Source organism: Heptranchias perlo, chromosome 1 (genome assembly GCF_035084215.1).
Source record: "Heptranchias perlo isolate sHepPer1 chromosome 1, sHepPer1.hap1, whole genome shotgun sequence".
In the NCBI taxonomy this organism is placed as follows: domain Eukaryota; kingdom Metazoa; phylum Chordata; class Chondrichthyes; order Hexanchiformes; family Hexanchidae; genus Heptranchias; species Heptranchias perlo.
Window position 1 is genome coordinate 143,037,610 of NC_090325.1, and position 25,176 is coordinate 143,062,785.

Sequence of the window (25,176 nt, forward strand, 5' to 3'; positions counted from 1 at the left end):
TGCTGCTGGTCACCTCTTCTGCCACCCTCGAGCCAGGCCCTTTTGGTGGCAGAGGCAGGACGCTTTCACCCATCCCCCGGGTACAGCATCTCTCCTGCTCCTCACCCTGGCCAGTAGCAACTCAAGTGTGGAGTCACTGAACCGGGGTGCTGGCTTTCTCTTCTGCTGCTCTATCTTTTTAAATTTCTTCTTTCTCCCACAAAAGCCATGCTTGCAATGGACCATTAAATATTCCAGCTGCCAGCATGTCATTCGGGTGCGCAGTGCACCCACTGTGCAGCGAGGGGACGCCAAACCCGGAAGCCACATTAAGGGCCTTCATTCGCATGCAAAAAGGTAGGAAATTTTTTTTTCAAGTTTCCCAAGTGCAAATTGACCCGCCACTGCTGAGATCCCGCCGCCATGCTAAAATCATGCCCATAGTGTCCCTTGCAAATTGAAGTTGCACCAACCCTGCCTTAGCAGGATTTACTGAACAAAGTGTTACTTTTAAGCTTTGCAAACTGAAATATTTGTTACTCTTTGGATGGGGTTGGGATAATCTGTCTCTTTTTTAAAAAAAAATAATTTTACAGTTGATTTTATTTTACCAATTGTTATCAGGATTGTACAGCTGCTATTAAAATCTTGTAAAAAAATCTTCCACTGGGCTCCTCTCTAATTTAGCACTTTGTGTGAAGTCAGGTTTCGCTAATAAATTTTGTTTTCAACAATTTTATATATATATATATAAGTTTTCTTGCTAATGCAATTGCCATCCAAAGCTGGATGCCGATCACAGCATTGTCTCCCTTTGCAGCAGTACATCTTTGCAGCTTAGAATTTCTTTCAGTTGTGGAATTACAAGGCCAAGCCATCAGCTTGATACAGTGAAAACATTGTGTGAAAGCTAGTGTGGAACCTGCTAAGAGAAGGATCATCTGTCAATGGGATTGGTGCTAATGTGCTGGAGCACCTCTTTGATTCTTATCAGTAGCTTCAGAGTAATTGGCTGCTTTATTTATGTCTTTTCCTTAACCTCTCTGCCCATAACCAGCTCTTCCAATGCATGTTTAATGCTTGTAAACAATTTTACAACACCAAGTTATAGTCCAGCAATTTTATTTTAAATTCACAAGCTTTCGGAGATTTTCTCCTTCCTCAGGCAAAACATTTGCCTGAGGAAGGAGAAAATCTCCGAAAGCTTGTGAATTTAAAATAAAATTGCTGGACTATAACTTGGTGTTGTAAAATTGTTTACAATTGTCAACCCCAGTCCATCACCGGCATCTCCACATCATGTTTAATGCTGTGCACTATAGTATATTCTTAAAATCCTGCAGTTTATCCAGGAATCCAGTGTCTGATCTTCTAGCAGCTGTGGGTACCTATTATTGTAAATGTGGCTACAAACTATACTGGGTACGTGGCAGGCACTGGACATCCAAATAAAAGTCAATTTTGCTTCCACAATCCTTCAACCGTATCCATTGCACTCCTACAGGACTTCCAGTGGTATTGCATTACGTAGCTAAAAACAACTACAGTAGTATTATCTCTTTATTTCTGGCTCTGGAGGTAGCTCTGTGGGTCATTTCCACACTGATGGCACCAATGTTCTGAAGCAGTTCCATTGTGCACCAGAGGTTGTATCACCTATATTCACAACTTACATTTATATAGCGCTTATTATGTGTACAGCGACATCTCACAGCCCTTAGAGGGTGGTGGATAGCATGTGGACACTGAGCGAGGGGGAGAGAGTGTTAGAGTTTGGGGGACACAAGCATGGTCGAAGAAGAGGGTCATAATGATGTTTTTGAAGGCAGGGAGAAAGATGGCAAGGGGAGAGAGGTGCTTAAAGAGGCAGTTCCATAGAGTGTGTTTAAGATGGCTTTAGGTGTGGCCATTTATGGTGGAGTGGAAGGAGCAGGGAACAAGAAGTACGCCAATGTTAGAGGACTGGAGAGTGTGTGTGGAAATGGGATTCGAGGGGATCGTTTAGATAGGGAGGGATGAGGTCATGGAGGGATTAGAAAGTGAGAACGAAAATTTTAAATTGAATTCTCTGCGATATGGGAAGCCAGTAGAACTTTACAAGGACAGGAATGATGGGGATACAGACTTTAGTGTGAGTGAGGACACAGGCTGCAACATTCTGAATGAGTACACGTGTATACTAAAGTCAGTACACTTCCCTTCGCATTTCTTCTGATGCAACAGAACTTTTTCTTCATTTTTCTGCAACCCCTGCAGACCTGGAAGACAGCAACACAGTGGGTTGAGCCTCTAGTTCCAGAATAGCCCTTTAAGAACTGATGGCTGGCCCAATGTTCTGATGGTCAGCCTACTAGCCCTGAGGCCTTACTCACTTTAGTATACATACAAGGTATGACCCCAATGTAACTGGCCATTTATTGTTCCCTCAGGGAGAACAGCTGCAAAGGTATCATTGTCCACTTGTAGCTGCACACCTTATTTCTACAGATTCTGCACGGCACAAGTTCTTTACAGATCACCCACATTTTCCACATGCAGGAAACCCATTTAAGTGAAGGGAAGGGGGTCCAAGTTGGAAAATCTGTCTAGGCTGGCCTCCTTTGTACTCGGTGCGGGTTTGCACAGTTCTGATTTTTAAAGACTTAAAAAAAACTGGGCTTGTGTTCCTTCAATTACTCCATTGCAAGCTGGAGCAAAGACTGAGAAATGAGTCTAGCTTCTGTGAACAGATTGGGATGTGGATCAAATGGCTAATTTACATAGATGCAGAATGTGCATCTCCAAGAAAAAGGGTCAACATCTGAAGCAAGCATATGACATGACCATATGACAGTGTCAAACTCTACATACTGCATTCTGTGTCACAATATCCTACACAAGGTACATTTTGGTACAGAATTTGGTCTAATCATTACTGACATTAAATGTACTCTGTTATCATACTCTTAATGCATATTAAATAAAATCTCTTTAATCTGTTGTATTTGTCTGCTTTACAGAGGACTGAAGCTCCTAGGAGAGATTCTGTTACTCAGTTATCAGAATGTACAAATACAGAGCAAATCAAACAACAAAGTGATGAGGTTAATCCAGAGGTGAGTATTAGATAAATAGCAAATAGAAGGGAGAATAATTTAGCAAAAAATTTAAAGAAGGTAAACATAATCACAAATATAGTACAGCAATTCTTGGCCTTTTTAAAATTGGGAACACTTTTGCAAAATCAGAAAATGTTGCTACTTCCTTTTCCCCATAAATGTAATGCATCTATGACTAATTAAATATTAAAAAGTTCTCCCTTTTTGCAGATACGCTCCTTTCCGGTCGCAGAGACACTTGGTCCACAGTATCTGTGCCAGCTCTTTGCTGAAACAATCCAAAATGAATCCCACTGCTCCGTGCTCTCCCCATAGCCCTGTATCTTCATCTGCTTCAAATATTTATCCAGTTTTCCCTTAGATAATGCAATGGCTGCTGCTTCAACTACTGCCTATGACAAGGCATTCCATGTTCCAACAACTCTCTGCATAAAGAGATTTCTCCGAACCCCTCATTTTACCCTCTTAGTGACAATTTTAAATTGATGGCCTCTCTTGTTACTGATTCCCCAACCAGAGAAATAGTCTTTCCCTATTCAATCTATCAAAAGCCTTTGTAATTTTAAAAACCTCAATTCAATCTCTTCTTAGTCTTCTCTTCTCCAGTGGGAATAGTCTCAGTATCTCAAATACCTCCTCATAACTACAGTTTCCCACCCCAGTATCATCCTGGTGAATTTATGCTGTACGTTGTCTCTGGCTTTAATATACTTTCTATTCTGAGGTGGCCATAAGTGCACATAGTACTCTAAAACTGTGGATTAAACATTGATTTGTGATTAGTTCATTACTCATGTACTCCATGCCCCTTTTTATAAAACCTAATATGTTGTTGGACTTTTTCATGCTTTTTGTTGTCTGTCAACCCACTTTCTATCCAGGATGCTACATTTCCTCTTGTACCATACTCTTGAAGGTGTCCATCAAACTTCTTGTAAAACACCTTATTGAATGCCTTCTGGAAATTCATAAACATTACAATCTACTACATTCCCTTTATCTATCCAATTGGTCACTTCTTCCTAAAAAAAAAAATGTCAAATTTGTCAAACATGAGAATTGGGAACTTTCTTGTGAAAGTGATCTGTGTAGTGAGGGCCCATGAACCCATTTGTCAGTGTTATGTCAGAATAGTATTGTGAAGATCAGATGGATTAATTGAGTTTGTAAATGAAACAGCTTTTCAAATTTAAAGGAAAGCAACACATTATAATTATAGCAAAATATTTGTGTTTGGAACTGATTAGCTGAAATTGGAGAATATTAATTAAGCAACCATCATTTTAAACAACTACTCATGAAAGTAGTAATACTTCCATTAGAGTAGTCCTTCTTTCCCCATGTGGAGGTTTTCATTAGAAAGCTAGATAAAAGAGAATATTGCATGCAATTTTAATTTTATTCTGAGTCCTACTATAGAGTGTAACATTTTTAGTTCATGTATCTACATTTGTGAGAATAGGTTTGTTGAAATGACCATTTTTGCCATTTTACAGGGCAGTGCAAACGATCTTAAAAGTACTGTTAGAAAAGTAAATTCAATTTGCAGATTACAATCTTCTGATGATATTTGTACAGATGAAAATGCAGTCTGTCATCCTACAATTCCTACACTGAAATGTAAGTATGCATTTGAAGCTTTTTTGTTTGAAATCAATTTTGAAAAAGTAGAACTTGTTCCATTGGGAGAAAGTAACTGTCTGATGGGAAAAAAATAATATGAAGCTGTCCACAATTAGTGCTGCCCCAAGTAGCCAAATGAATAGCATAAACCATTAATCTTGCCTGAAATCAAACAGCAACATTTAAGGTAACTGATAATTGGAAGGATTATTATTATATCAAATTTCTTTACCAAAACATGAAAATCCCCATCAGTCCTGCCCATGTCAATCTGTCTTTCCTTCTTGCAGCCCATGGTTGACACAACGTGTTGAGGACATATAACATCTTCCCAAATCAACAAACAGTGACACAATTGTTTTCTAAGTGCAATTACTTCCTTCTGTTTCCCGTTTCAAATACTTTCCATCCAACATTAGTTAAAACCAGCAACTTACAGTCCCCAACCATCATCAGTTCATTAAGAAGTTACTGCGTAAGCTGTCCATGTTTTTGAGAGACCAACTCCTTCCATATCACTATGTTCTGGTAGTTTCGGGAGTTTAAAAATGGACTAAGAGTTTTACTATGATGATGGTGAGGTGAAATGGGTTATTTTTGAAGGGGTTCACCTTCTTAGATTTTCCATTTTAATATAATTTTGAATAGACTGGTAAAATAAGTACCATTTATAAAGAAATAAAGTAAATAACACCACAAATTACTTACTTTGCAAAGACCTTGGTCTATATGGTGTGCGTGCACAGTCTGTTTTCTGGACTTCACAGGTGGCTGCAACGTGTGCTTGGGGAATGCTATTTTCTCCCAGCAAGCATAATTTAAATGTTCAGATTCTCCAACCTTACCACCTGCTATGTTGGCAGATGATCCCTCCATCTTTCTCAGTGGTGAATATCCCCGTGCACCCGTTGTCTGGTTTAGGAGTCTCCCCTGATTTCCGACTAATGTGCAAAGATTGCCTTGTTCCCATAATCACGTAGTGAGCCTGTTGTAGAGGATAGGATTGCCAAGCTTGTTCCTAACAGCATTTGGCTCATCAAGTAGTTGCAAGAACAGAAAAAGAATTTCCTACTTATATTTCAGATTTATCTCACTAGCTGGTTTTGTGAAATTTAGGTATATAAGAAAAATATTCCATTTTACAACACACTTTTTTGCCACACTGTATACGAAATGATGAGCAGACTGAATGTTTCATTTATATCTCCAGAACTTTTCTCACTTCACTAATTTATACATTTGCACATTACTGCCCAAGGCAATATAAAAAGAAAATTAATTAAAAAAAAGGCACGACAGCAGTTAATCTACAATTTATAGACTTCTACTTAAGCCAAATGGAACTATGATATCAGCTTTTTATTACTTCATACTTTTAAAGACTGTAACTGAAAAAATTAACCCTGGAAATACTGTACTGTGCTCAATGTTCCTTTTCAATGGAGAGATCAGAGTTTTTAATCTTTTTAATTAAGAAAATGGAAACCTCATATACACATAATATCTGAGCAGAACAGTTTTCTGTATTTAATCCTTCAGTATCAATCTTTATCAAATAAATATTTGTGTTCATATCTTAAGGACCAATAGTGTTTTCATTTTCTCCTTCAATTTTCTCCCCTCCTCTCCCAAAAGTGTTGACTCATGATGGGATGCAATGAAAAAGCAGGTAGGACCTCGCCTGTATCTTGATCGAGAGACCATTCTTTATGTGCAAGTGAGGACCATGAGAGTCAGCAGGCTGTTCTATCATGAGGACGACGACAGCCAACCCTGATACTGTTCTCGCCCAATGCACACGTGCACTTTCCAATAGGAGTTATCAAATAGCAATACAGAGCAGGAGTCTTGATCAATTTTCTCCTTCGCCAGAATATGCTGAGTCCATTTGTGGTCCCAACATACTTGGCTGAAATCACCTAACTTGGCTCAGAATAGGGATCAAACCTGGGACCTTTGAGCGCTGTATGGTTCGGTGCCACACTGTATGGTATATTTACCCAGTCATTGGGGGCTCGAGATAACAGTTGTGTCAAACTAACTGTTATCTCTTTAGATGGTCTAAAGATATCAAAATATTATCATGACCAAATATGGTTCATCTTTTAGTATAGAGCAGACTGAGTCAGTGCATGCGAATGAGAGAATAAATGTATATATGAGAGAATAAATATGAGTGAGAATGACATCACCCTTTCAGCTGTCCTTTTGTTTAAAAAAAAAATTCTGTCCTTATAGGAAAATTCATGCCCTCTGTTATAAACATCTTGCGACAACCTACCTGAGATCAAAAGAAATTACTTTTCATTTTTACTTCTTATGTTTTGCAGTCGCACAGTCCATTCAGAGAAAGCCTGTACCACCCGTAAATGCGACAACAAGGCCGAAAACTTTTCCGGAATCAAGAACTGTAATTATCTATCTACGTAACTATCATATAATCTATAATGTTTTGTGCTTGTCATGCACTTCCTATTTACGTCACATTTCCTGTGTCATGATTTTGTTACATTTTGTTGCAGCATAGTGTTCACACTATTTCCATTATGCTTTTGTTGTAATGCTAGAATTTTAGTGTTGATTTCAATTGTGTTTATTAATTGTGGTACTTATTCCTCCTACTGAATCTCCAAGCTAGGTGGTGCTGTGGAAGCACTGCATTACTTATACTCCTGATTGGCTGGATCTGATCACATAATACAATTCTCCTAAACTTCTGGGCCCATGCACCGTTTTTGTTTTCTGCCCTGCCTCCTGCCATTTAAGGTGCCTGCCCCTTGTTGCTTCACCAACTCTCCCGCTAGTTGCCCCATTCAAATTTGGAGCCTAAGGCCACTGGTGACACAACCTCATCCTGCTGTGTTCCCATGACTCATCTGCTTCATATTCTGCAGCCCACCCTATGCTCATTTCAGGCTGTGACCTATCCACTCCATGCCTGGTTTCCTGATCGACTTTCCAGTTGCTGCCTCTGCCTGTCCCTTCCCCCTCCCGTTGTGCTCCATTGGGTCTTGATCCTTGGACGACCTGCCGCCCATTCCCCAACATCTGTTGTCAGGCTTCAAGCCTGTAAACTCAGGCCATCTGCCTCTTTTTTTTCCTGTTGCCAGGTACACCCACTCATTGGGGCCTCCTGCCTACTACCTCTAGTCATCCCACATTGACATAGCATCTTCTAACATTAGAATTCCGCCTCCCCCCCCCACCCCCCCCTCAACATCGAAGGGTGTGCAGGAATAGAGGAATTAACAAAGATGGGGCTACATAGGCAGCCATGGAGGTGGCCATAAGTGTAAGCATAGATAGGAGGAGGCAGAGCATGTAGGAATGGAACAGTACAAAGTGATGCACAGGGTAAAAGTAATAGGGAGAGGGTTTAACGCTTATTTTATCACTAACCATTGGATGGATGGACAAAACATTATCTCCTCTGACTTTCCACAAGCAATTACATAGGAGATCAACTAGTATATTGTATAACGAAGATTAAGTCTGCACGTGCAGCTATCACGCCTCAGACAGCACACTTATTATACAGGTTCAAAAAATCTTAAATGTTGTATGCAATAGGGTACGGTAGCATAGTGGTTATGTTACTGGACGAGTAATCCAGAGGCCTGGACTAAAATCCGGAGTCATGAGTTCAAATCCCGCCACGGCAGCTGGCGAATTTAAATTCAATTAATTAATTAAATTCAATTAATTAAATAAAAATCTGGAATTAAAATACTAGTATCAGTAATGGTGGGCATGAAACGACCGGATTGTCGTAAAAACCCATCTGGTTCACTAATGTCCTTCAGGGAAGGAAACCTGCCGTCCTTACCCGGGCTGGCCTATATGTGACTCCAGACCCACAGCAATGTGGTTGACTCTTAATTGCCCTCTGAAATGGCCGAGCAAGCCACTCAATTGTAAAATCTCGCTACGAAAAGTCATAATAAGAATAAAACCGGATGGACCGGACAGACCACCCGGCATCGGACCACTAGGAGAGCTGTCCCACAGACTAGTCAAGCAACAGCCTGACATAGCCATACTCACAGAATCATACCTTTCAGCCAACGTCCCAAACTCTTCCATCACCATCCCTGGGTATGTCCTCTCCCACCGGCAGGACAGACCCACCAGAGGTGGCGGTACAGTGATATATAAAATCTCATGGCATCAGGTCAAACATGGGCAAGGAAACCTCCTGCTGATTACCACCTACCGTCCTCCCTCAGCTGATGAATCAGTCCTCCTCCATGTTGAGCACCACTTGAAGGAAGCACTGAGGGTAGCAAGGGCACAAAATGTACTCTGGGTGGGGGACTTCAATGTCCATCACCAAGAGTGGCTCGGTAGCACCACTACTGACCGAGCTGGCCGAGTCCTGAAAGACATAGCTGCCAGACTGGACAAGGGAAAAACTTACTTGATCTCGTCCTCACCAATCTACCTGTCGCAAATGCATCTGTCCATGACAGTATTGGTAGGAGTGACCACCGCACAGTCCTCGTGGAGACGAAGTCCCGTCTTTGCACTGAGGACACCATCCAACGTGTTGTGTGGCACTACCACCGTGCTAAATGGGATAGATTCAGAACAGATCTAGCAGCTCAAAACTGGGCATCCATGAGGCATTGTGGGCCATCAGCAGCAGAATTGTATTCCAGCACAATCTGTAACCTCACGGCCTGGCATATTCCTCACTCTACCATTACCAACAAGCCAGGAGCTCAACCCTGGTTCAATGAGGAGTGTAGAAGAGCATGCCAGGAGCAGCACCAGGCGTCCCTAAAAATGAGATGCCAACCTGGTGAAGCTACAACTCAGGACTACATGCATGCTAAACAGCGGAAGCAACATGCTATAGACAGAGCTAAGCGATTCCACAACCAATGGATCAGATCAAAGCTCTGCAGTCCTGCCACATCCAGTCGTGAATGGTGGTGGACAATTAAACAACTAACAGGAGGAGGAGGCTCCGTAAACATCCCCATCCTCAATGATGGCGGAGTCCAGCACGTGATTGGAAAAGACAAGGCTGAAGCGTTTGCAACCATCTTCAGCCAGAAGTGCCGAGAGGATTATCCATCTCGGCCTTCTCCCGATATCCCCACCATAACAGAAGCCAGTCTCCAGCCAATTCGAAACACTCCAACTGATATCAAGAAACGGCTGAGTGCACTGGATACAGCAAAGGCTATGGGCCCCGACAACATCCCGGCTGTAGTGCTGAAGACTTATGCTCCAGAACTAGCTGCGCCTCTAGCAAAGCTGTTCCAGTACAGCTACATCACTGGCATCTACCCGACAATGTGGAAAATTGCCCAGGTATGTCCTGTCCACAAAATGCAGGACAAATCCAATCCAGCCAATTACCGCCCCATCAGTCTACTCTCAATCATCAGCAAAGTGATGGAAGGTGTCATCGACAGTGCTATCAAGCGGCACTTACTCACCAATAACCTGCTCACCGATGCTCAGTTCGGGTTCCGCCAGGACCACTCTGCTCCAGACCTCATTACAGCCTTGGTCCAAACATGGACAAAAGAGCTGAATTCCAGAAGTGAGGTGAGGGTAACTGCCCTTGACATCAAGGCAGCATTTGACCGAGTGTGGCACCAAGGAGCCCTAGTAAAATTGAAGTCAATGGGAATCAGGAGGAAAACTCTCCAGTGGCTGGAGTCATACCTAGCACAAAGGAAGATGGTAGTGGTTGTTGGAGGCCAATCATCTCAGCCCCAGGACATTGCTGCAGGAGTTCCTCAAGGCAGTGTCCTAGGCCCAACCATCTTCAGCTGCTTCATCAATGACCTTCCCTTCATCATAAGGTCAGAAATGGGGATGTTCGCTGATGATTGCACAGTATTCAGTTCCATTCGCAACCCCTCAGATAATGAAGCAGTCCGAGCCCGCATGCAGCAAGACCTGGACAACATCCAGGCTTGGGCTGATAAGTGGCAAGTAACATTCGTGCCAGATAAGTGCCAGGCAATGACCATCTCCAACAAGAGAGAGTCTAATCACCTCCCCTTGATATTCAACGGCATTACCATCGCCGAATCCCCCACCATCAACATCCTGGGGGTCACCATTGACCAGAAACTTAACTGGACCAGCCATATAAATACTGTGGCTACGAGAGCAGGTCAGAGGCTGGGTATTCTGCGGCGAGTGACTCACCTCCTGACTCCCCAAAGCCTTTCCACCATCTACAAGGCACAAGTCAGGAGAGTGATGGAATACTCTCCACTTGCTTGGATGAATGCGGCTGCAACAACACTCAAGAAGCTCGACACCATCCAAGATAAAGCAGCCCGCTTGATTGGCACCCCATCCACAATCCTAAACATTCACCCCCTTCACCACCTGCGCACTGTGGCTGCAGTGTGTACCATCCACAGGATGCACTGCAGCAACTCGCCAAGGCTTCTTCGACAGAACTTGCATTTATAGAGCGCTTTTCACAACCTCAGGACGTCTCAAAGTGCTTTACAGCCAATGAAGTACTTTTGAAGTATAGTCACTGTCCTAATGTAGGAAATGCGGCAACCTATTTGCGCACAGCAAGGTCCCACAGACAGCAATGTAATAAATGACCAGATGATTTTTTTTTAGTGATGTTGGTTGAGGGACTAAATATTGACCATGACACCTTGCTCCTCTTCGAATGGTGTCGTGGGATCTTTTACGTCCACTGAGAGGGCAGACGGGGCCTCAGTTTAACGTCTCATCCAAAAGACGGCACCTCCGACAGTGCAGCACTCCTTCAGAACTGTACTGAAGTGTCAGCCTAGATTATGTGCTCCAATCTCTGGAGTGGGACTTGAACCGACAGCTTTCTGACTCAGAGACGAGAGTGCTACCAACTGAGCCATGGCTGATGCTTAAAATGGCACATCAGCATGTGCAGACCACACACTGCAGGCATCACACTGACAGGTGCTAAACAATTTTAACAAAGTCAGTTAATTAAGACTGGGTGCTTTTGAACTGGAGATGAAACTGACAGGGGTAGTGGTGGGGGCTGAAGACCTATGTAAGCACTACTTAGGAACCTCTGTTGCTTGACCCCTTTGGAGTTTCTGAAGTACGGGTGAGGTTCCCTATTTTGCATGCCACTGGCCAGTGCCCACATCACTGGGCTGCATCCCGAGGCACCTGTCCTAGGAGGCTGCAAAATGCAACTTATTGTACCCAGTCAAAAGGGGAGTTGGTGCCACCACTGGAAAGTGGAAAGTTGTGACCCCTTTGTAAGGGGGCCACTTTGCAATTAACAAAAAAAAGCCATTCCTTAAGTCTCTGGCCGTCCAGGTCATGATCCTAGTTGGAGCCACTTCCACTGTTTGGTAGGCTGACATACTGCTGCCAAAGATATGCCTGGTCCTTCAGGGAGGCAGGGACGTGGGATCTCCTGACAATGGGAGTCCCAGCCCCCAGCCCGCACTTCCCTGCTTCCTTCTACACCACTAACATTTGGCCAGAACCCAGCTTATCTAGACCCTGTCTTGTTGCCGGCCTTTCAAGTGCACTTCTGCCAAAGTTATGGCAGGATTGTGTGTTGGAAGGGTTGTGGGTTTTCGGCCCCAAGCATTTAAAAAAAAATGACCAAACTTGAATTAACCTCTGAGTGACTTGAGCTTGTATTTACTTAACAACAATCGGATGCTGTTGCCTTAAAGGGACGCACCTCCATCTTAGCATCATGATACATTGCACGGCATTACACTTCTGTCCTTATTAAACAGTGTATCGTCAAACATACTGTAATCACTATCCTTGAGCCATCTGACAGGAGATGTGCTAATAAAATATAATAGTGATTTGTTTAACGCACATTTTATCTGTCACTCCTGCCCTCACACTATTGCTATTACATGGATATTCGCAAGTTTTTGGGTCATGCTTTCACCCAATTGGCTCAAATTTCATATTTGTAAAACAGCAGCAAATCAGATTTTATAAGCATGGAGCAAAGCTACCAATAAAAAAAAACTGAACCAATCAAATCACTCAGACTATTTTTAATAAAATATTTTCTTCAGCCTGCCTATTATTTTTAACATAACAAGTATGTAAAAATGTAAAACAAATTGCCAAAAGTGTCATACACATGATATCTAATATGCAAACATATGCAGTGTGCACTGTACATATGTGTATGTGTGGCCGATATATGTGTAACCGGACAGCTCCAATTGAGGATATATTGGCCTTGGAGGGGGTGCCGCACAGATTCACCAGAAGGATACCGGGGCTAAAAGGGTTAAATTATGAGGGCAGGTTGCATAGACAAGGCTTGTATTCCCTGGAGTATAGAAGATTAAGGGGTGATCTAATTGAGGTGTTTAAGACTATCAAGGGGTAAATAGAGAGAAACTATTTCCTCTGGTGGGGGACTCCAGAACAAGGGCGCATAACTTTAAATACTAGGGCTAGGTCATTCAGGGATGATGTCAGATGGACTGCGACCCGGCTTTATTTCCGGGTTTCACTTGGGCGCGTAAAAGTACAGGCTTCCCATTGGGAATGCAAAGCCCGAAGATTTTGCGATTGCGACCCAAAAAAACAACTATTTTCAACTCCCACCCGCCCCCAACCCACCCGCTCTTAGGGTTTAAAATCACCCCCCTGGTGCCAGAATGCTCGAATCATAGCTAGCTGCTAACCTTAATGCAGAAAAGAAATTATACTGTGTGTAGGAAAATCTAACTTAACTGCTGCAAGAAGAATGTTTTCCTATGCCTGATGGTTGGTATGTGATTCTAACAGCAATTTTTGTCTTAAATGTCACCTGAGATTTTTTTTTGAATGAATTTATGCAAATATTATAAAAGACTTGCAGATTAAAGCCATCATACATCACACCTGTAATTATTTAGGTTTGTGTGGAGAAGATTATCACAATATGCAATATGTATGATACATATAGGGCCCGATATTACCATGGTGGCGGGTTTGTGGCGGGGGGGGGGGTGGGGGGCGATTGGGCGCGTGGGTAACACGCCCGGTGAAATCAGTCCGCCCCGCGCGCAATCGCTGGCTGATTGGATCCACTTACCTGGTCTTCCGGGTTCCCCGCTGCTGAGCTGCGCGGCGGGCGGACTGCGCATGCGCAGTAAGGTCTGTCAGCTGGAGGAGCTTTATTTAAAGGGGCAGTCCTCCAGTGACTAATGCTGCAAAAAATAGGAAAAATTACAGCATGGAGCAGCCCAGGGGGAAGGTTGCTCCCAGTTTAATGATGCCTCACTCCAGCTCTTATTGGATGGGGTGAGGAGGAGGACAGAGATTCCCCCCCCCCCCCCCCCCCCCAGCGGGCGGGAGGAAGCGGCCTGCCTCTGCCACCAAGAAGGCCTGGCTCAAGGTGGCAGAGGAGGTCACCTGCACCACAAACATATCGCGCACCTGCATACAGTGCAGGAAGCATTGCAATGACCTCAGTAGGTCAGCCAAAGTGAGTACTCTTACTCATTCCCCTACACTCCGTCTGCCACATCACCGCCCCCACCTCACATCTCCTTCTGCACTGCCAACACAACTCTGTCACATCACCCCTCATACCCACTCAAACCTCATCCTCATCTTACCTGCACTTACTCACCTCGCCAGTACTCATCCCGCCACTACCACTCAACCCAATCCTCATACAATCTCATGGCTCTATCTCATACTCACCCTCTCATGCATCTCTTTCACAGTCGGCCTCACTCAACCTGCCACTACCTGTGCTGCAGCCACAGGGTATGCATCACATATGTGCAGTAGGCAGTGTAAGGCAAACATGTCGTGAGCATGAAGGGGATGCACAAGGGTGTTTGAGGGTTTGTCATGGTTTTTACTTGTATTTCATTTCTGAGCAACTCACATTACATATTATATTGGCACCATTACTGTCACTTCTTTGCGAATCTTGTCTGGTTTGTGCAATAATGCCCTTTCCTGAGGATCACAATGAAGACCCACACCTGATGCCACCCATTATGTCACTGCAGAGTGGGTGTAGGTGTATTTGCAGGGCTCTTTTGTGCAGACGACTGAGAGACGTCGTCGATGTCCCCGGTGGCACCCTGGAAGGATGCGGAGGAGAAATTGTTGAGGGCAGTGGTGACTTTGACAGCGACAGGTAAGAAGATGGTGCTCAGGCCAGCCGGGAGCAGCTCGGCATGAAGGAGGCTGCAGATGTCCACGACTACATATCGAGTGACTCTGAGCCTCCGTGTGCACTGCTGCTCAGAGAGGTCCAGGAAGCTGAGCCTCGGTCTGTGGACCCTGTGGCGAGGGTAGTGCCCTCTGCGACGCATCTCTCTCTGCAGTTGCCCTCCCTCCTGCTGTGCAGGTGGATGTGTCACAGCACTGTGTTGTGGAGCTCCATGTGTCAGAGGTAGACGGCGTGGCCGGCGAGGCTGGTGATGCTGTTCGCCCTCCGAGGAGGTCATGACTGCAGCTATGGCGGCCTCCATCCGGAAGATGGACATCTGAGGGGGTCTGCAAGGTAGGTACGTATGTCTGGACACCGGGGTAAGTGTGCAAGTTGGTGAATGTTGTTGTTAGGAGGAGGGTGGTGGAAGCCAAACTTTGTCCAATGTGACAGAGTGGCCTCCTGCAATGAGTGGGGGTCTCCCCACACCCCCCCCCTCCACCTGTCAAATGGACCTTTGCAGCTGCCACAGGCTGATGGCTGCAACACGTCCATTTGAACTGGGAGTGTTTCCCCCAGTACGGGAAACAGTCCCAGTTGTTTGTAAAATCCCACCCCTCCTAAAATATCACATTAATCAGGTCTGTAAATGACATGAAATACCTAGATAAATACCTTAAGTGGAACCCCGCCGGCGGGAGTCCCACATGCAGGGGCTGTGTGCGCATGTCAGTGCGTCAGTGGGGAACCCGGAAATGGGGCGGGTTGGTGCCGGGCTCCCGACCCGCCCCGGGAATCCCCGATTTTCGTAGCCCCCCCCCCACCAGGAACGTACCCGATTGCCGGTACTAAAATAGAGCCCATAGACTCTGGATACTGTTGTTAAATCAACTAGGGATAAGGAATGGTGAAAGTAATAAGTGAGTTAATAAATTCTAATTTTTACTGAGTATGAAACTAAAGAGATCAATGCCAGAATACATTAATACTGTACTTTGACAACAGCATGAAAATAGAACGTATCTGCGTGCTTTCTATGTCAGAACAACACTTTGCCAGTGTGCGTGATGATAGTCAGGTTTGTTAGTGTGTGACTATAACACCAACTTTTTTTTCCTCCTCATAAAATTTGCCAGAATAGTTTCAGATGGTTGCAGCTGATGAAACCTGCTTTAACTATCACACAGCAAATAAACCCTTCCTCCCCAAACATACACACATTCACCTACATGAACACCATCGACATATGTCGGGTAGGTTTATTCTGTTCACAACTGATAGTGACCAACCTAGAAGAGCAAATTTAAAGAGATATTCCTCATAGGTTGCAGGATTGTTGCAAATGTTAGGCAACTGAACACAACAAAGATCCCTTATTTAAACTGAGTAGCTGATTTATAGAGCCCAGGAGGAACTCAGGGTCGATCCCTGGTTTTGTGTTAAGTTAGCTGATTTCAGCTGGAGCAGTGATAGAGGTGTTGCAATTGGCAATGTTACTGGGTTTGCGAGGGGAAAATTGGCCTGGGTTCTTGTTTCTCTTTACTATCTAGTAGCCCCTGTTGGAAGTGTGCTTGTGTGGATGACGGATAAGGACAAGGTGTTCCCCTATGGTCAAACAGCCTACTAACACACTCGGAAGGCTCACACAAGAATATTTGTGACTTGGATAATGTACCAGAGGACACCTGGTACCTGTGAAATTGTATCCTATGTTCCCCTGAAATAAAATTTGTAACATAATTGGATAAGAAGTTCAACAATGATGGCAAAAAAAACACAACAGTTACCAACAAACTCATCCATTCCACCTTCTAATACTTAAACAATTTTCTTATCTCACAGGTCTCCCCACTCTCCGAGGCCTCGGGCTTTTCTTCTCTCCCCACCCCCCCTTCCAGAGCTAGGATCATTCAGCTGTTACATCCCTATTTAAAAAGGCATGATGTGGAGATGCCGGTGATGGACTGGGGTGGACAAATGTAAGGAATCTTGCAACACCAGGTTATAGTCCAACAATTTTAATTTAAAATCACAAGCTTTCGGAGATTATCTCCTTCGTCAGGTGAGTGAGCGTGGGACTCCTTGAACGTTTCGCATTTATAGTCAGAGAACAATACCTGGTGATTACAGATAATCTTTCCAACTGCCCGTTGTCAAGGCAATCAAAGTGTTCAGACAGAGAGGTGTTACCGACAGGACCACCGAATACACAAATGGCCAGAACACAAGACAGAGAGAGAGAGGGAGAAACATCCGAAAGGAAGAGAAAGACAGAGAATGACCCGTTGTATTAAAAACAGATAACCTTTATTCGCTGGTGGGGTTACGTGTAGCGTGACATGAACCCAAGATCCCGGTTGAGGCTGTCCTCATGGGTGCGGAACTTGGCTATCAATTTCTGTTCGACGATTTTGCGTTGTCGTGTGTCTCGAAGGCCGCCTTGGAGAACGCTTACCTGAAGATCGGTGGCTGAATGTCCTTGACTGCTGAAGTGTTCCCCGACTGGGAGGGAACCCTCCTGTCTGGCGATTGTTGCGCGGTGTCCGTTCATCCGTTGTCGCGGTGTCTGCATGGTCTCACCAATGTACCATGCTCCGGGGCATCCTTTCCTGCAACGTATGAGGTAGACAACGTTGGCCGAGTCACAGGAGTATGAACCATGTACCTGGTGGGTGGTGTCCTCTCGTGTGATGGTGGTATCTGTGTCGATGATCTGGCATATCTTGCAGAGGTTGCCGTGGCAGGGTTGTGTGGTGTCGTGGACGCTGTTCTCCTGAAAGCTGGGTAATTTGCTGCGAACGATGGTCTGTTTGAGGTTGGGTGGCTGTTTGAAGGCGAGTAGTGGAGGTGTGGGGATGGCCTTAGCGAGGTGTTCGTCGTCATCGTTGACATGTTGAAGGCTGCGGAGAACGTGGCGTAGTTTCTCTGCTCCGGGGAAGTACTGGACGACGAAGGGTACTCTGTTGGTTGCGTCCCGTGTTAGTCTTCTGAGGAGGTCTATGCGATTTTTCGCTGTGGCCCGTCGGAACTGCCGATCGACGAGTCGAACGTCATATCCCGTTCTTACGAGGGCGTCTTTCAGCGTCTGTAGGTGTACATCGCGTTCCTTCTCGTCTGAGCAGATCCTATGTATTCGCAGGGCCTGTCCACAGGGGATGGCCTCTTTGACGTGGTTAGGGTGGAAGCTGGAAAAGGGGAGCATCGTGAGGTTGTCCGTGGGCTTGCGGTAGAGTGAGGTGCTGAGGTGCCCGTCTTTGATGGAGATTCGTGTGTCCAAGAAAGAAACCGATTCTGAGGAGTAGTCCATGGTGAGCTTGATGGTGGGATGGAACTTATTGATGTTATCGTGTAGTCCCTTCAGCGATTCTTCGCCGTGGGTCCGTAGAAAGAAAATGTCATCTATGTATCTGGTGTATAGCGTTGGTTGGAGGTCCTGTGCAGTGAAGAAGTCCCGCTCGAACTTGTGCATGAAAATGTTGGCGTATTGGGGTGCGAATTTGGTCCCCATGGCTGTTCCGTGCGTTTGGGTAAAGAACTGGTTATCGAAGGTGAAGACATTGTGATCCAGGATGAAGCGGATGAGTTGTAAGATGGCGTCTGGAGATTGGCTATTGTTGGTGTTGAGTATTGATGCTGTTGCAGCGATGCTGTCATCGTGGGGGATACTGGTGTAGAGTGCCGAGATGTCCATCGTGGTGAGAAGTGTTCCTGGTTCAACAGATAACAGAAGTCTCAAGGCATAATCAAAGGCTCAGGACATCGACACAGACTAATCCTGTTATGTTAATTGCAGGAGCTTTGTTCAGATAATTAGGTAACCTTTGTGATTGGCATACACAGGATGAGATCTTAAATGTCTGCATCCAAACAATCTAAATTAGAATTGACAACAGTTAACCCCATAGAAAAGGTGTCTGACAAACAGTTAACACCATAGAATCGATATCCGAAAGATGTCTGGGGCAATGGGCACCCGGGGAGGGAGGGGGGTTGGGGGGAGATGTCTGGGACAGATGACATCATGGAGCTAAAGTCGTTGAGCTACTAGAAGCAAATATGCTTCAGAAAGATATAAGAACTGGGCTATCGTCCCACTAAAAGTTAGAAGCTTTTCGGGACAGCGGAGGTCCACCTACCCTACGATCAGTCTGACATCTCCTAGGGACAGCTGGTTGTACAATACTTGTTTATTTGATATAACTGTATTAGAACATTGTTATATAAATACTTGTTGTTTGGTATAACTGGCATTATATAACTGCATTCTTGTGTCTATAATAAAGTGTGCATGTTCGGTCACACGTGAGATCGGATCATCGTGGAAGTTATTAAGAAAGATTAACAACTCTTGGTAGCATTAATAATAACATATCTCCAACAGTCTTCATTCATTCATTCATTCAACCATCATAGAAATAGAAATGGCCATGGTGAAGGGTGGAATCACCTTGGGAAATTTCAAGCATTTTCCTTTAAGAAATTCATACACTGAAGCTGCCATCATTTTGGTGAAGTGAGCTTCCTCCACTCTGTTCTGAATTTACCCTTCATTGTTTTTGTCTTGCCATCAGCAGTGATCTTAACTTTTTCTTGTGCATGTAGACAACAGTTAACTGTTTACTGTTTTTGGTGATTTTCAATGCTATAAGTTAGTGTAATCTGTTAATATGCGGCCCGAGAAAAGTTTTTCCAAAGTTTGATAACATTTTGCTTATTTTTCAATTAAGTTTAACTTTCAAAAAGTCACTGATACCACCTTCTCACTTACCACACACTTGATTTATTTTAAGTTACCATAACATGTCAGTAGAACTGGAATTGAATAATGTTAATACCCCAGTGGTGTAAACTTAAAAGTGTGGATTGTTTAAAAATCAAAAGTCATCTGTTGGAAATGACATAATATTAGACGAGAGACTCTTTAAGTTGTACCAAATAGGGCCTCCCTCTCGGTGCCAGTAGTGGAATTCAGTATGAGATTAAAACACCATCATCCAATATTTTCAATCGTGCACAGGAAGTAAGATTATGTTGTTAGGAAGTGTATGCCATGCACAAATCATTTAATAGCATATAGAAACAGTATTTATTAGAATGCAATTTATTTGATAGAGGCTAACCAATCATATTCTAAGAGATACACTAAGACAAGTCAGGTAAAGAGCAAAAGTCCTTCTGTAGTAGAATGTTGGAATTTACAGCAGGACAGAATTCACTTCACTTTGGAAAACATAAAGTCTCTGGATGCATTTTACCAGCTGACTGAAAACTATAGCCCTCCTGTCCGACCTGTAGAGAGCTTTGGAACATTCTGTGAGAGGAACTTGCATCTCCAAGGATCATCACTGCAGGAAAGTCCACAGAATCCATTTTGCAAAAAAAAAGGTAAGATACATATTGATGTCCTGTAATTTCATTGATGCAGGAGAGCTGTCTTATATTGAAATATTGATTTACAATTAAATATTTAAATGTTAAAGAATCCCTTTTACCTTTTTATATGGATATTCCATGCATGCACAAATAAAAGTACATCAATGAATAAGCACTGTGGGTGCTGCATTGTGCACAAGTATGGATGTGGGTTTGGATCTGCACCGTACCACCCAGCGAGTTGCTGACCTTGGCCTTTTGAGGGGAACTGTGTGAATGAAGTATCACTTTGTTGCTTAGCCTACTTTCTTGAGCCAAATAAAATGTTCCTGTTGGTAACTTCACCACATGGGGTGATACTGATCTGTGCTGTGTGCTGTAAGCTGATTTCAGATGGGGTGGTAATGGGCCACTATGAATGGCCTTGGTGCCCTGGGCTGGAAAGGAGAAAGAAATGATCCAAGGTTCCCACTTTTGATCACTATCTAGTGACTCACTACGAAGTGCATTTATGCCAAGATGGCCCAGAATTTCCTGCAGATTTGGGCCATTACAATGGCACATCTACATCATAGGGGCCGTTTTACGGCGCAAAGGTCTCGGCAAATTGTGGCGTAAGTGACTTGCATGGCACCATAATTTCCTGGGACTTCTGCGCCACTACGCCAAGACCCTTGCTGAAACAGTTGAAAGCTAATTATCATAGCTCCACCCCATTAAAATCACAAATGAGCTGAATTAATGCTACTTCGATTGCAGCTGCAACTTAGACTGTTAAATAATGGCACTGGTGGGCTCAGTATGTTTGGTGTAATCACAGGAATAGGAAAAATCATGAACATTTTGGTTTTGAAACACAGAATATTGGTGATATAAATAAACCTATATTTGAATTAACTGGCTTAAATGATAAGTCCATTCTAGCTTTCCAGCCAATATGGATCTTTGCATCAAGTGACAAGGAAAAAGAGTTGGCAAATTTAAAATTGAGGGTTGCTGCATTGAAAAAAACACATTTGTTTTTAAATACAAATCGTTTTGGTAAAATTTTCTTTTGACCTAAATAAAAATAGTATATTTAAATTCATATTTTTTCGGGATGTAGATATATCTCACATTATTTCACAGCAAATAAGAATGATATATACAAGGCACAAGACAAATTCAGAATTAGCAACATCCAATACTGTGCAGTGATATAAACAATCACTAGCAGTAATGGGATATTGTAATTGTTATTTCAGCCTTTTATGTTATATTGTTATTTTAATAACTCTGAATATTGTTGCAAATCTTTTTATGGAATTTTACAAAATTCAATGCTATTAACGGTAATTGATAGGTTGCCGATTTAAAAAGGTGGGAGCTATCTATTCTTTATATCTAAAGCAAAGGGTTTATCGGTTTCTCAACTTAAACAATGTTCAATAGGCTAGCATATGTATGGAGACAAAGTACACGGGATAGGCAATAGTATTTTGTTGGCATTTTAAACAATTCGACGTTTTGACTATCTCTTCAAAGCGCATCACTTAACGTGACTATTTTCTTTATGGTCCTGGATACAAATAAATAAAGTTATGTAATGAACAAGAAACATAAAAGAGAGATGAGAGGCCATCTCCATCATACCAGCGCTGTCCCCGAATTGGCCGTCAGCTGCGCTGATTCTAATTCGCCGCTATGCACGCTGCAGCATATTCTGATCAGTTCTCAGAAGACCAGCATCCCACATTTGGCCGGATCTTGCTGGAAAAATAATGGGATGTTTACTTGCTGGTCGATTTACGCCACTCCGCCGTTTGCTTCGCACAAGCAGCATCTCATCCTTAGCCTTCCCGTTATTTTTAAGAACTTGCTGGATTTACACATTAATTGCCCATTAAACTCACTGCTGAAAGTTAAGGCTGGAACTTAACATCATAAGTACCTTTTTAACTACGTGATAATTGTTAATGCAATGCCAAGGGAACAATTTAAACTGTTCAATCTCATTCCTGCATGTAGTCAATTATTGTTAGAGATTTTAAAAATGTCAAAATTTAAATTTTTACATTTTTTTTCTTACTTTTCTGTTCTGACTTTTTTCTCTTTCTCTTAATCCAATCTTTCTTTCCCTCTCTTTATTTCTCTTTCTGTAGCTGATTTGACTCGAATTCACCCACTCTAATTCACTATCTCACCACGTCGTTCCTCTGTTTCTTTCTCAAACCTTACATCCCATTGGTAAAGGCGATATTGGGGGTGATTTTAAACCCCAAGAACGGGTGGGTTGGCGGTGGGTCGGAGTTGAAAATAGTTGTTTTTTGGGTCGCGACCGCAACCCGGCTTTATTTCCGGGTTTAACGTCAGCGTGTAAAAGTACAGGCTTCCCACTGGGAATGTAAAGTCTGAAAAATTTACAGTTGCGGCCCAAAAAACCAACTATTTTCAACTCCCACCTGCCCCCAATCCACCCGTTCTTGGGGTTTAAAATCTCCCCATACTGTTGGCCGGCTACTCTATAGTGCCGACGAGAGACTGCTTTGCATGTTGCCATTAGCGACAGGCCCTTTAGTGGAATTCCACACCAACCTTAATTTTTTTAATCTTATATTACAACAGAGTATGTTTGAAACAGTCCAAAAAGGTGCATTACTCAAAGGATGAATGGAAGAAATGTTCTACGTTTAACTTCATGCCCCTTGGATTCTTTTAACGTTAATTAAAGGCAGTGTTATGTGAAGAGAGGTGACAGAGGGCTCAGAACAGCAGTACTGGATTCTGCAACAAAATCCTATCCAGTTTCACTGGCCATAATCCAATATTACGGCTCAAATCTTGGCAATTACAAATTAACGTGCAGTGTAAAATGCGGTTCTGCACATCTGCCTGCTGACAACGACATTGACTCCCCGCTCGCGTGCTCACACACAAAATTTCTAGGTGAAGCAATTCCTCACTTGCTTCACTTGATGAGCCACCTCTGCAGGGACTGGTGTTTTGTCAAATCAAGGTAAATGTACCTCTGCCAGTAGATTCGAGTGCAAGGATGATGGGTGGGTGCAGAATGCCTCTGTTGCAGCCTGCCCAGCCTGGCATCCCACTGATGGTTCTCCTCTTCTCCCTCCAAAAAAGACAAATACAGGGCGATTCCCATGGAGAAACACATCGTGGTACTATTTTTTCATTATGAAGAAACAACAGTGGCTCAACAATTGCCGCAATGTACCTGACCGGCTAAGAGAAAAACAAAACAAAAACCCTGTGGAAAGGTTCACAATGCACCTACCAATATTCACATAAGATTCTGTAAATCCTCTTCCATCCAAGCTCCAGCCTTAACATTCCTGGATGCCCCTTTTATATGGGCAGATATGAGTCAATGGCAGTTACACTGGGAAATTACATAAGCATCATTGTGGCTTTATTTTAATATTTCAAGCTGCGAACCAGCTGGAGAATGAAATCCAAAGGCAAAAATTAGATGGGATGCTAAATGGGTGCAGAACTGATGTAACCCCTTTGTTTGTAATTGGTTATGCCCAATTTATGCTTGTTTATCAAGCAAAGCTAATCTGAAGATCTGGACTATTCTATTGGCCACACAATGTTGACACACAACTGAAAGGGGTTCTAAGCTTACAGTTGAAACTTCCAATGATGGGATGGGGGTGTTCATTTGATTACGTTATTGGTTGGCACCATGGTTGGTCCAAATTGTTGTGCCGATTCAAAGTGTGCTTGTTTTGATATATTTATTTTTGGTGAATATATTACTTGATTGAAGTATCATATTAATCAAATCAGAGCTCATTATTCATCATGAATTACAAATTCCAGTCATTCTTTTGAGGCAGCCAGAAATGGATGCCAAATCCTTCCCCATGAAAATGTAGATAAAATCAGCCATCAAGTGCCTGAGGTTGGATGTTGGCCAGGACTCCCTTATCCTGGCTTCACCCAATGTCTACACACATGCACTTCCAGATGGGATTGCTGGATATGGTCAGGACTGGAAACCCTGGCCCACTGCAGACCAGGATATGAACCTGGGACTTTCTGCTCTGTATGGCTCAGCTATTCACTGGCTTAGTCATCTAAGCCATTAAGGGAGCTGAGGTTACATTTTTAGCTGCGCATCTGTAACCCTCAACTGTGTCTACAGTTTTGCTTACCAACAGATTTGATCAATTGGATGTATCAATTTACATAGTCATTGAAGTCATAAATGATCTGTTGCACCAGATACAACTGATGGATAGCTTGTAACTAACAATTATTTCAACATTTTGCAGCTACTCTAAATTTACGTGACATGTTAAGTGCGGCCAATGCCATCAGTACACAAATGAATCTAACAGCAAGAAAGAAAAGAGCGCAGAGGTAAATGGCAAAATATTTTCAAAATTTGTTTCAAACTCAGGGACAGGCTTATGAAAGAAGAACACGGTCGTTTTCTTCACAATACTGAAACAGATTAGTTTGATGTAAAATAAAAGAATCTCTTCTGTTTTACAATACTTATTCATTCTTAAATACTGTAAATATACTACATAAATAAGGCATATATGCTACATAAATACGATATAGATTGTGAAAATTTATTACAGATTTTAACATGAAAATGGGTAAATGAAAAAAGTTACATGTCAGACCAGAATGTTTCATTTCTTTAATTGAAATGTGCTATTTTTAATGTTTTTAAGCGTATCTCCTTACCAGTCTCGAGCTGTATCAAAAACCTGTGATAAAAAACCTCAACAAACAACTGTACCTCATTCTGCTAAAGGTAAAAAAAAAATGCTTTCAATGTACATTGTCTGATCCAAAGGGTTGACACAAATAGCAGAGAGGGAGGTGGAACGGGGCATAGATACATTTCATATGATCACAAGATAAATACAGGTGAGGAAGGCCATTCGGGCACACTAGCTCACTGGAGAAAAAAAAGTACAGTCTCCTGCTGTAGCATCCAATTGTCTCTTAAATGATTCC

General features: G+C 43.1%; 1 long non-coding RNA gene across 1 annotated transcript; it reads left to right on the top strand.

Annotated features, from left to right (window-relative positions):
• The first annotated feature begins 4,583 nt into the window (after window positions 1-4,583).
• Window positions 4,584-24,969, top strand: LOC137345049 (uncharacterized). Its single transcript, XR_010968543.1, has 5 exons — window positions 4,584-4,697; window positions 7,031-7,110; window positions 20,085-20,211; window positions 24,477-24,564; window positions 24,888-24,969. It is a non-coding gene; the product is annotated as an uncharacterized lncRNA (long non-coding RNA).
• Window positions 24,970-25,176: the final 207 nt, after the last annotated feature.